General features: G+C 43.9%; 1 protein-coding gene across 7 annotated transcripts in view; it reads left to right on the top strand.

Moving 5' to 3' along the window:
* Positions 1-14,538, top strand: part of TMEM120B (transmembrane protein 120B) — a 60,237-nt gene that overhangs the window by 19,616 nt on the left and 26,083 nt on the right. The window lies entirely within an intron of this gene.

The following is a 14,538-nucleotide window of genomic DNA, read 5'->3' as shown; positions in this document are numbered from 1 at the left end:
CTACATTTTTATAAGTAATACATATCCACATAGTTAAAAACTCAAATAGGAGATATGTATAAGAATTCTGTAACAGCTGAAAACTGGAAACCTAACTGTCCATCAAATTGGATAATTCCACTGAACATCCATAGAGTGTGGCATGAAGATCAGAATGAATAAACTAGAGCTATAAGTATCAACATGGATAAATATTTTAAAAAGAAAAGCAACATTGGGAGGAGATATGGGGATATATGTATATGTTTATGTATAGCTGACTCACTTTGTTATAAAGCAGAAACTAACACACCCTTGTAAAGCAATTATACTCCAATAAAGATGTTAAAAAAAAAAAACACCAAAACCTCAAAAAAAAAAAAAACCCAGCAACATTGAGTGAAAAGTTGCCAAGGGGTATGTATAGCATGACATGTATAATAAAGTTAAAAGCATTCAAAACAGCACTATGTTTTGCTTACTGATACATGTCTATGTAGTACAAATATAAAGACTTGCAAGGGAGTGATATGGGCCAGATTCAGTATAGCGGAGATTTGGGCAGGGCCCTGGCAGGAAGCAAATGACTCTTCCGAATGGGTGTCACTGAAAAGAGTCTAAGGAAGGGACTATTTACAGAGGTGTGGCAGTTTAAAGACGAGGTCCCTGGAGCTGGAACCAGTCCTCATCCTAAAGGGGCAGAGGGAAGGGGCTGTCACCAGAGCTTGTTGCAGGGAAAGGGGAGCTGCAGGACAGGAGCTGCAGTGGTCGAAAGCTGTAGCAAAGCAGGGAGGAGGCAAGAGGAACCAATACCCCAGCCTCTCTCTCCTCCCGCCCTCCAGTCTTCTGTCCTGGCATCCCCTTGGCTAGGTAGGAGGGAGGGCAAGGGAGCCTGGGAGATGCAGTCCATAGCGGTCAACCTCCCAGGGCACAGAGAAAGACAGAAGTGATCTGGGGTGGGCGTGGGGGTGGACATAACCAGCACAGAGGTTCCCCTCTTTGGGGGCAGCAGATGGGAATACCACGTAGAAAGAGTACATAGGGCCTTTCAACTCTTTGTGCCCTATTATTTCTTAAACTGAGGGTGAGAATATGGGTATTAATGTTATATTTGTTTTCTATTATATGATTTTCTGTCTTTTTCAATATGCCTGAAATATTTCATAATAAAATGAGCAGGAGACCAAAAAGTAACCTAACAGTACCAAAAGGCTTATTAAAAAAAAAATAGTCTCGGGCTTCCCTGGTGGCGCAGTGGTTAAGAATCTGCCTGCCAATGCAGGGGACATGGGTTCCAGCCCTGGTCCGGGAAGATCCCACATGCTGCAGAACAACTAAGCCCGTGCGCCACAACTACTGAGCCTGTGTTCTAGAGCCCACGTGCCACAACTACTGAAGCCCACGTGCCTAGAGCCCGTGCTCTGCAACAAGAGAAACCACTGCCTGCACACTGCAACAAAGAGTAGCCCCTGCTCGCTGCAACTAGAGAAAGCCCGCGCACAGCAACAAAGACCCAACGCAGCCATAAATAAACAAACAAACAAATAAATAAAGTCAGTCTGTCATTTATGTGGTTATGACCATGCAAATATCATTTACTGAAGAATTGAGTAGTGTATGATGCTTGCATTTTCTCTTGGAGATTTTTTTTTAATTAATTAATTTATTTTTGGCTGCATTGGGTCTTTGTTGCTGTGCGCAGGCTTTCTCTAGTTGCGGTGAGTGGGGGCTACTCTTTATTGCGGTGCATGGGCTTCCCTTTGTTGCAGAGCAGGGGCTCTAGGTGCGTGGACTTCAGTAGTTGTGGCACGTGGGCTCAGTAGTTGTGCCTCTAGGGCTCTAGAGCTCAGGCTTAGTAGTTGTGGCGCACGGGCTTAGTTGCTCTGCAGCATGTGGCATCTTCCCAGGCCAGGGCTCGAATCCATGTCCCCTGCATTGGCAGGAAGATTCTTAACCACTGTGCCACCAGGGAAGTCCAGCATTTGATTCTTTGCTGACAATATTTACCTTATAACTATACTCTTTCCCCCTGCCTCCAAAGCTCTATCTTTAGATATTTTATCAAGTGTGTCTCTTTTTTTTAAAATAGATCTTCATTGGAGTATAATTGCTTCACAATACTGTGTTAGTTTCTGTTGTATGACAAAGTGAATCAGCCATATGCACACACATGTCCCCATGTCCCCTTCTTTTTGAACCTCCCTCCCACCCCTCTAGGTGGTCACAAAGCACTGAGCTGATCTCCCTGTGCTATGCGGCTGCTTCCCACTAGCTATCTATTTTTACATTTGGTAGCGTATATATGTCCATGCCACTCTCTCACTTCTTCCCAGCTTACCCTTCTCCCTCCCCGTGTCCTCAAGCCCATTCTCTACGTCTGCGTCTTTATTCCTGTCCTGCCTCTAGGTTCTTCAGAACCTTTTTTTTTTTTTTTTTAGATTCCATATATATGTGTTAGCATATGGTATTTGTTTTTCTCTTTCTGACTTACTTCACTAGTATGACAGACTTTATATCCAGCCACCTCACTACAAATAACTCAATTTCGTTTCTTTTTATGGCTAGTAATATTCCATTGTATATATATGCCACATTTTCTTTATCCATTCATCTGTCGATAGACACTTTGGTTGCTTCCATGTCCTGGCTATTGTAAATAGAGCTGCAATGAACATTTTGGCACATGACTCTTTTTGAATTATGGTTTTCTCAGGGTATATGCCCAATAATGGGATTGCTGGGTCATATGATAGTTCTATTTTTGGTTTTTTAAGGAGAAATGCAAATCAAAACTACAATGAGGTATCACCTCACGCCGGTCAGAATGGCCATTATCAAAAAATCTAGAAACAATAACTGCTGGAGAGGGTGTGCTGGAAAGGGAACCCTCCTGCACTGTTGGTGGGAAGGTAAATTGATACAGCCACTATGGAGAACAGTATGTATGGAGCTTCCTTAAGTGTGTCTCTTTGCTTGGTGTTGAACTAGATAGTTGGGAGGTTGGGACTTGCTTCGGGCAGCAGAATAGAGTCCTTTCTTCCATAGCTGCTTGTCTGCTTTGGTGCCCCCAGCACTCTGGGTTATTTTTGGAGGTAGCAGCTTGAAGTGGGGGTCAATCACGTTTAATAAGCTGGTACTCCTTGCACTGTGTGCAGAGACCCGACTCCCAGTGTTCAGTGAGTGTCTCCCTTGCTCCAATACACTGCTGCCTAGTTTAGAAATAAAAATAGTGGTTTGGCATTCTGGCATTTTCTTTGAAAGTTAAACATATACTTACCATATGACCCAACAATTCCATTCCTAGGTATCTATCAAAGAGAAAGGAAAATATGTATCTACACAAAGACTTGTACATGAATGTTCATGGCAGCATTATTCATAGTACCCAAAAAGTGAAAGTAACCCAAATGTCTAACAGATGGTGGATGAATAAACAAAATGTGATAAAAATGCTGAGTAGTAATAAAAATTGATACATACTACAACATAAATACACCTCAAAAACAGTATGCTACGTGAAAGAAGCCAGACGCAAAGCCACATATTGTATGATTCCATTTATATGAAGTATCCAGAAAAGACAAATCTATAGGGACGGAAGGTGGATTAGTGGTTGCCAGGAGCTGGGAGGAGGGAAGAGTGGGGAGTGAGTGCTCATAGGCACTGAGGATCTTACTGGATAACGGAATGTTTTAAAACTGGATGTGGTGATAGTTGCATAACTTGGTAAATATATAAAAATCACTGAATTGTACACTTAAAATGAGAATTTTATGACATGTAAATTATAGTTCAGTAAAGTTGTTAAAAAATGATGGTTTAGGGGCTTCTCTGGTGGCGCAGTGGTTGGGAGTCCGCCTGCCAATGCAGGGGACACGGGTTCGTGCCCCGGTCCGGGAAGATCCCACATGCCACGGAGCGGCTGGGCCCGTGAGCTATGGCCGCTGAGCCTGCGCGTCCGGAGCCTGTGCTCTGCAACGGGAGAGGCCACAGCAGTGGGAGGCCTGCGTACTGCAAAAAAAAAAAAAAAAAAAAAAATGATGGTTTAGGTTCTTGGTTTGGTAGAAAAACACCCAATATGGTTGTTCAGAGATCTACATTTTTACATGCCTATTTAGTTTTTGGCTTGATGAAGGATTTTTTTCAACCAGGCTCCAAGTACTTGTTTTTGGCATCTTTAAAATGACAGTGCCCAGGGCAAGAGCTTGGTAATAAAGTCCAAGATTTATGGCTTCTCTTCTTACCTGGTGTGGTTAACTTTGCCCAGATGGAAAGCTCTGTTCTTTGGCATGTTAATCTAGATTCTGACACTTGCCTCTTAAATGAAGACACTCAACCCAAACTGGCAAAGCCACACAGAATAAAATGGCATTTGTTTGCTTACATTAATAGGGAAGTCAAAGGTGTACCGCCTTCAGATATAAGCCGATCCAGGGGCTTAAATGAAACCATCAGGGCTCAGCCTTTGTTTGCCTCTCCATCCTGTTTTCCTCTCAGTTGGGTTCATTCCCAGGCAAGGCAGCCCCATTAGCTCTGGGCTTATATCCTGCTACCTTGAGAACGAGGGGAAAAAGAGTTTCTTTTTTTTTTTCAACAGTTCTGATGAAAGCCCCACCACTGAGGTTCATTGGTTTTGAATGCTCGTCCCTGAGTCGGCCAGCCTGGTCAGGAGGCTGATATTCTGATTGGCCAAGCCTGGGTCATTTGCCCTGGAACCTGGGGTAAACCTGCTCCTAGCCAGATCTCATGGACTGAGTGTTGGGGAGGGATGGATCTCCAAAGAAACCATAGGGACATTAACCAGAAAGGGAACAGCTGCTGAGCTGGCAAAAACAACAGAAAGCTTCCATCTGGCAACTAGTTGCATTCAAGGCCACAGGGCTGACTGCAGGCCTTGAAAGGCAGGATTGGATTGCCTCAGTGTGGCTCATCCTTCTGCTCCTGGAAAAAACATCTCAAAGCACAAGTCCAACTGAGGGTGTGTGGGGACTCCCCTGGTGGCGCAGCGGTTGAGAATCCGCCTGCCAATGCAGGGGACACGGGTTCCAGCCCTGGTCCGGGAAGATCCCACATGCCGCAGAGCAACTAAGCCCGTGCACCACGACTAGTGAGCCTGCGCTCTAGAGCCTGCAAGCCACAACTGCGGAGCCCAAGCGCCACAAGTACTGAAGCCCGCGTGCCTAGAGCCCATGCTCCACAATGAGAAGCCCATGCACCACAGCGAAGAGTAGCCCCCGCTTGCCACAAGTAGAGGAAGCCTGTGCGCAGCAATGAAGACCCAACGCAGCCAAAAAAAAAAGAGACAGCTGTTGTCAAATGGTACAGCCTCTCTGGAAAATGGTGTGGCAGTTCCTTGAAAAAGTTAAACATGGATTACCTTATGATCCAGAAATTCTACTTCTGGTTATACACCCAAAAGAATTAAAAGGAGGGGCTCGAACAAATATTTATCCACCTGTGTTCATAGTAACATTATTCACAATATCCAAAAGATGGAAGCAACCCAGGTGTTCATCAACAGATGAGTGGATAAAATGTGGTATATACATACTGCAGGATATTGTTCAGCCTTAAAAAGGAAGGAAATTCTGCTACATGCTACAATTCGGATGGACCTTGAAGCCATTATGATAAGCCTAAATAAGTCAGGCACAAAAAGTATAAATACTGTATGATTCAACTTATACCTAGAGGAGTCAAATTCATAGAACTAGGAAGTAGAGTGGTGGTTGCCAGGGGCTGGGGGGGGAACAGGAAATTGAATTATTGTGTGACAGTTTTGGAGTTTCAGTTGGAATGATGAAAAAGTTCTGGAGATGGATGGTGGTAATGGTTACTCAGTGATGTGAACATATTCGATGCCACTGAGTTGTACACATAAAATGGTTAAGATGGTAAATTTTATGTGTATTTTATTACAAGTAGAAAATTTTTTTAAAATTTAATTAACATGGTAAATTTTATGTTTTATATATATATTTTGTTTGTTTGTTTGTTTTTTGCGGTACACAGGCCCCTCACTGTTGTGGCCTCTCCCGTTGCAGAGCACAGCCTCCGGATGTGCAGGCTCAGTGGCCATGGCTCACGGGCCCAGCCGCTCTGCGGCATGTGGGATCTTCCCGGACCGGGGCACAAACCCGTGTCCCCTGCATCGGCAGGCGGACTCTCAACCCCTGCGCCACCAGGGAAGCCCCTGTGTTAGATATTTTTACCACAGTTCAAAAAAGGTTGAGAGACAGCAGTGTGGAAAAAAGTTAGAATCCAAGAAATGAGTTGGTAACCTTTCCTGCTGCTTGTGGGACTGGCATGAGGTAGAATCAGCAGAGACTGGGCGTGGGCAAGGAGTGCCCTGGGAATGGAGAGCGTGTCGCACTAAGGGCCTTGTTTCCAGCCCCCCAGACCCCACGTTGTCCTCAAGACTGGCAAATCCTGAGCCTGGAGCTGAGGACAGGTTGGACTGGAGGTGTGGTCTCCAGTATCGGATCTCCCTTGGGAAGTGGTTCTAGCCAATGGCAGAGAGAGAGACGGAGAACTCTTAGGGATCAGGAATGATTGTATTGGCCAAGGGACAAAGTTATGGGGAGGGCCATGGACTTCCTATCCTTGCTCAGTCTGATGCCTTAAGATTGGGCAGAAAATATCACCAGTGAAGCATCAGAAAAGTGCCCTTAAGAAAGTCAGTGGGGGCTTCCCTGGTGGCGCAGTGGTTGAGAGTCCGCCTGCCGATGCAGGGGACGTGGGTTCGTGCCCCGGTCCGGGAAGATCCCACATGCCACGGAGCAGCTGGGCCCGTGAGCCATGGCCGCTGAGCCTGCGCGTCCGGAGCCTGTGCTCCGCAACGGGAGAGGCCACAACAGTGAGAGGCCCGCGTACCACAAAAAAAAAAAAAAAAAAAGAAGAAAGTCAGTGGGGGGACTTCCCTTCCCTGGCGGTGCAGTGGTTGGGACTCCGTGCTCTCACTGCACAGGGCACAGGTTCGGTCCCTTTTCAGGGAACTAGGATCCCGCAGGCCGTGCAGGGTGGCCAAAAAAAAAAATAAGTCAGTGGGGATAGCAGTGAGTGTTGCTTGGTGAGGTTTGGAGGACAGCTGTCATATGCTGTGGGTGGGAGTGTAAATTGTCACAGTCACTCTGCAGGCAATTTGCCAAGATCTGTTAAAACTAAAATCAAGCCTGTACCCTGTGACCCAGCAATTCCACTTCTCTTCCCCAGACACACTTGCACATTTCCCCAGAGAGACAGTGCAAGGATACTATTCAGTGCTGCATTGTTGGTTATAGTCAGAGACTGGAAACAACCTAAATACCCAGTGATAGGAAAATGGCTAAATAAACCGTTGTATGTCCACAGCATGAAGTACTGCACGGGTCTAAAAAAAATGAAATACATCTATATATTCTAATGTGGGTAGATCAATAAGACATTGTTGAGTGAGAAAAGAAAGTTGTGAAATCATATCTATATTCTGATACTGTTAATATATTTTAAAAAATCAGAAGTATGTGCTTTAGGGTATAAGCTATGCTGCTGTAGCAAAGAGATATCCTAATAAAAGGTTTTAAATGAGGTAGCTTCTTTCTTTCTCACATAACAGTTCAGAGCGGGGTGTGGTCCAGGGTGAGTGGTGTTCCAGTTATCTGTTGCTGCCTAAAGCAACAGTTATTGCATTTTGCTTACAGAGTCTGTGGGTCAGGAGTTTAGGCAGGGCATGGTGGGGATGGCTTGATGGTGCTCCATGAGGCCAGCGGCCTTAGCTGGGAAGACGTGAATGACTGGGAGTAACTCACATGGCTGGGGCTGGAATCATCTGGAGGTTTCTTGACCCTCATGTCTGGGACCTGAGCTGGAATAACAAGGTTTGTCTTAGTTGGGGCTATTGATCAGACTGCCTCCATGTGACTTCTCTATGTGGTTAGGGTTTCCGTGCAGCATGGTGGCCCCAGGGTAGTTGAACATTTTCTTCCAAGAGCTTGTGTTCCAGCAAATAAGGCGGAAGCTACGTGGCCTTCCGTGACTTTTTCTCAGAAATTGTATAGTGTCACTTCTGCCATTTAAAAAAAATTGAGGTATAGTTGACTTAACAGTACTATATGTTTCAGGTGTACAATATAGTGGTTCACAACTTTCTTTAAAATAAATTTATTTATTTATTTATTTGGTTACATTGGGTCTTCATTGCTGTGCACAGGCTTTCTCTAGTTGCGGTGAGCAGTGGCTACTCTTTGTTGTGGTGCGTGGGCTTCTCATTGCGGTGGCTTCTCTTGTGGTGGAGCACGGGCTCCAGGCGCATGGGCTTCAGTAGTTGTGGCTCGCGGGCTCTAACGCGCAGGCTCAGTAGTTGTGGTGCACAGGCTTAGTTGTTCACGGCATGTGGGATCTTCCCAGACCAGGGCTCGAACTTGTGTCCCCTGCATTGGCAGGTGGATTCCTTTTTTTTTTTTTTAACATCTTTATTGGAGGATAATTGCTTTACATTGTTGTGTTAGTTTCTGCTGTAAAACAACGTGAATCAGTGATATGCATACATATATTCCCATATCCCCTCCCTCTTGCGTCTCCCTCCCACCCTCCTTATCCCACCCCTCTAGGTAGTCACAAAGCACTGAGCTGATCTCCCTGTGCTAGGCAGCTGCTTCCCACTAGCCATCTATTTTACATTTGGTAGTGTATATATGTCAATGCCACTCTCTCACTTCTTCCCAGCTTACCCTTCCCCCTCCCCGTGTCCTCAAGTCCATTCTCTACGTCTGCGTCTTTATTCCTGTCCGGCCCCTAGGTTATTCAGAATCTTTTTTTTTTTTTTAGATTCCATATATATGTGTTAGCGTATAGTATTTGTTTTTCTCTTTCTGACTTACTTCACTCTGTATGACAGACTCTAGATCCATCCACCTCACTACAAATAACTCAATTTCGTTTCTTTTTTTTTTTTTTTTCGTTTCTTTTTATGGCTGAGTAATATTCCATTGTATATATGTGCCACATCTTCTTTCTCCATTCATCTGTTGATGGACACTTAGGTTGCTTCCATGTCCTGGCTATTGTAAATAGAGCTGCAATGAACATTGTGGTACATGACTCTTTTTGAATTATGGTTTTCTCAGGGTATATGCCCAGTAGTGGGATTGCTGGGTCATATGGTAGTTCTGTTTTTAGTTTTTTAAGGCACCTCCATACTGTTCTCCATAGTGGCTGTATCAGTTTACATTCCCACCAGCAGTGCAAGAGGGTTCCCTTTTCTCCACACCCTCTCCAGCATTTATTGTTTGTAGATTTTTTGATGATGGCCATTGTGACTGGTGTGAGATGATACCTCATTGTAGTTTTGATTTGCATTTCTCTAATGATTAGTGATGTTGAGCATCCTTTCATGTGTTTGTTGGCAATCTGTATATCTTCTTTGGAGAAATGTCTATTTAGGTCTTCTGCCCATTTTTGGATCGGGTTGTTCGTGTTTTTGATATTGAGCTGCATGAGCTGCTTGTATATTTTGGAGATTAATCCTTTGTCAGTTGCTTCATTTACAAATATTTTCTCCCATTCTGAGGGTTGTCTTTTCGTCTTGTTTATGGTTTCCTTTGCTGTGCAAAAGCTTCGAAGTTTCATTAGGTCCCATTTGTTTATTTTTGTTTTATTTCCATTTCTCTAGGAGATGGGTCAAAAAGGATCTTGCTGTGATTTATGTCATAGAATGTTCTGCCTATGTTTTCCTCTATGAGTTTTATAGTGTCTGGCCTTGCATTTAGGTCTTTAATCCATTTTGAGTTTATTTTTGTGTATGGTGTTAGGGAGTGTTCTAATTTCATTCTTTTACATGTAGCTGTCCAGTTTTCCCAGCACCACTTATTGAAGAGGCTGTCTTTTCTCCATTGTATATTCTTGCCTCCTTTATCAAAGATAAGGTAACCATATGTGCGTGGGTTTATATCTGGGCTTTCTCTCCTGTTCCATTGATGTATATTTCTGTTTTTCTGGCAGACGGATTCTTAACCACTGAGCCACCAGGGAAGTGCCTAGTGGTTCACAATTTTTAAAGGTTATATTTCACTTATACTTATGATAAAATGTTGGCTGTATTCCCTGTGTTGTACAGTATATCTTTTTTTTTAACATCTTTATTGAAGTATAATTGCTTTACAGTGGTGTGTCAGTTTCTGCCTTATAACAAAGTGAATCAGCTATACATATACATATATCCCCATATCTCCTCCCTCTTGCATCTCCCTCCCACCGTCCCTATCCCACCGTCTAGGTGGTCACAAAGCACCAAACTGATCTCCCTGTGCTATGCGGCTGCTTCCCACTAGCTATCGATTTTACATTTGGTAGTACATATAAGTCCATGCCACTCTCTCACTTCGTCCCAGCTTACCCTTTCCCCTCCCCGTGTCCTCAAGTCCATTCTCTACTAGAATATATCCTTGTAGCTTATTTATTTTATGCATAGCAGTTTGTACCTCTTAATCCCCTACTCCTATCATGCCCGTCTCCCCCTTCTCTCTTCCCACTGGTAACCACTAGTGTGTTCTCCATATCTGTGAGTCTGTTTTTGTTATATTCACTAGTTTGTTTTATTTTTTTAAGATTCCACATATAAGTGATATCATACCGTGTTTGTCTTTCTCTGTCTCACTTATTTCACTAAGCATAATACCCTCCAAGTCCATCCATGTTGTTGCAAAATTGCATTCTTTGTTATGGCTGAGTAGTATTCCACTGTATATATATACCACATCTTTATCCATTTATCTGTTGATGGACACTTAGGTTGCCTCCATATCTTGGCTATTGTAAATAATGCTGCTGTGCCTATATCTTTTTTAATTAGTGTTTTCATTTCCTTCAGATATATACCCAGGAGTGGAATTGCTGGGTCAATATGGTAATTCTATTTTTAGTTTTTTGAGGAACCTCCATACTGTTTCCACAGTTGCTGTACCAATTTACATTCCCACCAACAGTGTACAGGGGTTCTCTTTTCTCCACATCCTCGCCAACATTTGTTAATTGTGGTCTTTTTGATGACAGCCATTCTGACAGGTGTGAGCTGATATCTTCCTGTGGTTTTGATTTGCATTTATTTGATGATTAGCAGTGTTGAGCATCTTTTCACGTGCCTGTTGGCTATCTGTATGGCTTTTTTGGAAAAATGTCTCTTCAGATCTTCTGCCCATTTTTTAATCAGATTGTTTGCTTTTTGGGTAATTTTGACATATTTTATTGGTCAAATCAGCCACAAGCCTACTTGTATTTAAGGAGAGGGAACAGAGAACCCACTTCTCTATGTGAGGAGTGCTAAAGGCTTGGTGGTCTTGTTGTAAAATAATCACAGGTGGGAAGCCCTGTCACATGAGGTCACCCGGGATCCAGGTTCATTTGGCTGAGGAGGGCACAGTGGGCTTTGTCATTTGTATTATGTGGCTTCCATCTCTGGTTTCAAGGTAACTGGATCCATTGTTGCCATATGCCAGCCAGGGAAAGAGAGAGTGGAGGGCAAGCCATTCCTTATAAAAATGTGGTTCAGTTATTCTTGGCAGAAAATGTTGGCTTGACATGTGAAAAATGAATAGCTAGAAATGGCAGGTGTAGTGGTTAAAAAAAAATGTGGTTCAGAACTTACATCACTTCTGCTTGCAACCCAGTGGCTAACTCTTGGTCATATTGCTACACCTAGCTGCAAGGGAGGCTGGGAAATGTCTGTAGCTGGACAGCCACGTGCCTAGCTACCACTCAGTAGGGTCCTGTTATTAAAAAGAAGCAAAGGAGAATAAGTATTAGGGACCATTAGTTTTTGCAACAGTGTGTATTTTTCATATATATGTATATATAGTTAAGTGTGTGTATACAGAAATAGGTCTATGTGGAATATAGAAATACATAGATACATACAGTCTGGAAGAATACATAGATCTAGAAGAAACTGGTAACAGTGGTTACTTCTGGAGAAGTGGGAGAAGACAGGATAGGGGTATATTCAAAGCCGACTCTAGCCGTAGCTGCAGTGTTTTAATTTTTAACGAGGATAATGTCTTCATGTTTACTTGTAGAATTAAATATTAATTTAAACTGAAGGCCTGGTAAGCATCTGGCTGCCGATGTTTCAGTCTTGGTCTTCTCGTGCTGTGGTGGGACCCAACACCAAAGAGTGCCAGGAGGTGGCATGGCCCAGCTGGCATTGCTGGGGACTCTCAGTCCAAAGACCCCACATTCTCAAAGGCTGCTTAGTTGGGGGTCTCTCTGCCCGCATCCTCCTCATCCAGTTCTGGAGGGTTTCCTTTATTACCAGCAGATATTGGTTGAACATTGAGGACTGTTTTGGCACTGAAGCCTCTCTCTGTACAGATTACTTATTAATTACAGGTAGAAAGCTGGTCACTGTACAGTGGAGAAGACAGGTGGACACCACCTCTCCCAAGCAATCAAAGTTAACATCACAGACACACGTCCCTCCTGATGGGAGACGCTGAGGGCCCAGCGTCACTTTACTGGCATTTCTGTCCCAGGTGCATAACTAAAATTCAATCATGAGGAAATATCAGACAAACCAAGGTGGAGGGACATTCTCCAAAACAACTGGACCGAACTCTTTAAACATGCCGATGTCACAAAAGACAGAAGTTGAGAAGCTGGTCTAGACTAAAGGAGACCAAAGTGATGTGAATAGTAATACACGGCATCAAACTGAATCGGGTCCAGGTCTGGGGGGAAATTGCCGTCAAGAGATAGTTAGCATCCAGATTTGAATTTGGACGGTATTTGAGGTGAGAGTATTGTATTGTGTCGAAGTTATATTTTCTGTATTTGATAATGGAATGTATAAGAGAATGTCACGTCCGTAGGAAGTATGCACTAAAGTAGTTAGGAGTAAAGAAGCCTGTTGTCTACAACGAGCTCCCAAATGGTTTAGAACAGGAGTAGACAAACTCTTCTGGCAAAAAAGGTCAAGTAGTGAGGATTCTGGGCTTTGCGGGCCACGTGGTCTCTGTCACACTACTCTTGCTCTGCTGTTGTGATGTCACAGACAATATATAAATGAATGGGGCATGACCGTGCTCCAGTGAAGTTTATTTATGGATACCGAAGTTTCCATTTCATATACTTTTCACGTGTCACGAAGTGTTCTTCTTTTGATCTTTTCCAACCAGGCAAAAATTATTTCTAGCTTACTGCCCATACAAAATCAGGTGGCCAGATTTGGCCGGTGGGCTGTAGTTTACTGATGCCTGATATAGAAAAAGAATACACCCAACACACATAAACGCGCGCGCACGCACACACACACACACACACACACACACACACGGGAATAAAGCAAATATGTCATAATGCTAACAGTTGGTGAATCTGGGCGAAAGGTATAGGGGAGTTCTTTGTACTCGTACAATTTTTTTGGAAGTTTGAGATTATTTATTTTATTTAAAATTTTTTGGCCACGTTGCACGGCCTGTGGAATCTTGGTTCTCTGACCAGGGATCGAACCCAGGCCCCCTGAAGTGGAAGCACCGTGTCCTAACCACTGGACTGCCAGGGAATTTCCTGGAAGTTTGAGATTATTTAAAAATTAAAAGTTAAATTAAAAAAGAGACACAGTTTTCCTCTCTTGGGGCCTGGGAAGGAGTGAGGAAACTGTATAAATTCAGGGGACTGAGCCCTCTTCTGGGGGCCAAGGGAGTCTCGCTCACAGCATTCTTCCATGTGGCTCCTAATTGCTATCTGTTCACTTCTGGGCCTTCACTTTTTCCTTATTTTTTGGCTTAACCTTCATATCTAGGAACCTGCTTGACAGACTTGAGAGTTTAGGCTCTGGCCTCCCTGTCTGACCATCCTCTTTTTCTCTCTCTCTCTGCTATTATAATTCTCCACCACCCAAGCAAAGAGCCACTTTAAATATGTTCAGCAAAGAGCCACTTTAAATATGTTCATTGGGGCTTCCCTGGTGGCACAGTGGTTGAGAGTCCGCCTGCCGATGCAGGGGACATGGGTTCGTGCCCCGGTCCGGGAGGATCCCACATGCCGCGGAGCGGCTGGGCCCGTGAGCCATGGCCACTGAGCCTGCGTGTCCGGAGCCTGTGCTCCGCAACGGGAGGGGCCACAGCAGTGAGAGGCCCACGTACCGCAAAAAAATATATATATATATGTTCATTGGATTATTGTTTTTAATTTTATGGTCCCTGTCCCCCATATTGTTTTCTCCAAATTGTTGGTATTTGTCTTAGATTATCAAACTCTAGAAGAAACTGGTTGTTTCCCTGCATATGGCATTATTTTGGGGGAGGTGTGCTGTGGCAGCAATGTCGAGAAATTACTGTGTTCCATTCTCCCTGCATTGGGGTGAAGTCTCTAGTATTTCCTCTGGCCTTATGGCCCTGAATGGTTATTTCCAGGAATGAGATGTTGAGTGTATTGGAGTGACTGTGCCTGGGGTAGGGAGGGTTGGCTTTAAGGGAAGAGGTGTGTCCTTTTCTTAGTTGACTTAGCAAGAACTCTCTTCATTGCCGGGATCAAAAACCGAGCTCAAACTGGACTAACTGGAAAGAAATTTATTAATTCATGTAACTA

Source organism: Mesoplodon bidens (genome assembly GCF_964165515.1).
Source record: "Mesoplodon bidens genome assembly, chromosome: 13".
In the NCBI taxonomy this organism is placed as follows: Eukaryota; Metazoa; Chordata; class Mammalia; order Artiodactyla; family Ziphiidae; genus Mesoplodon; species Mesoplodon bidens.
The sequence above is the reverse complement of the archived record's forward strand: the minus strand, read 5'-3'. Positions and strand labels throughout refer to the sequence as shown.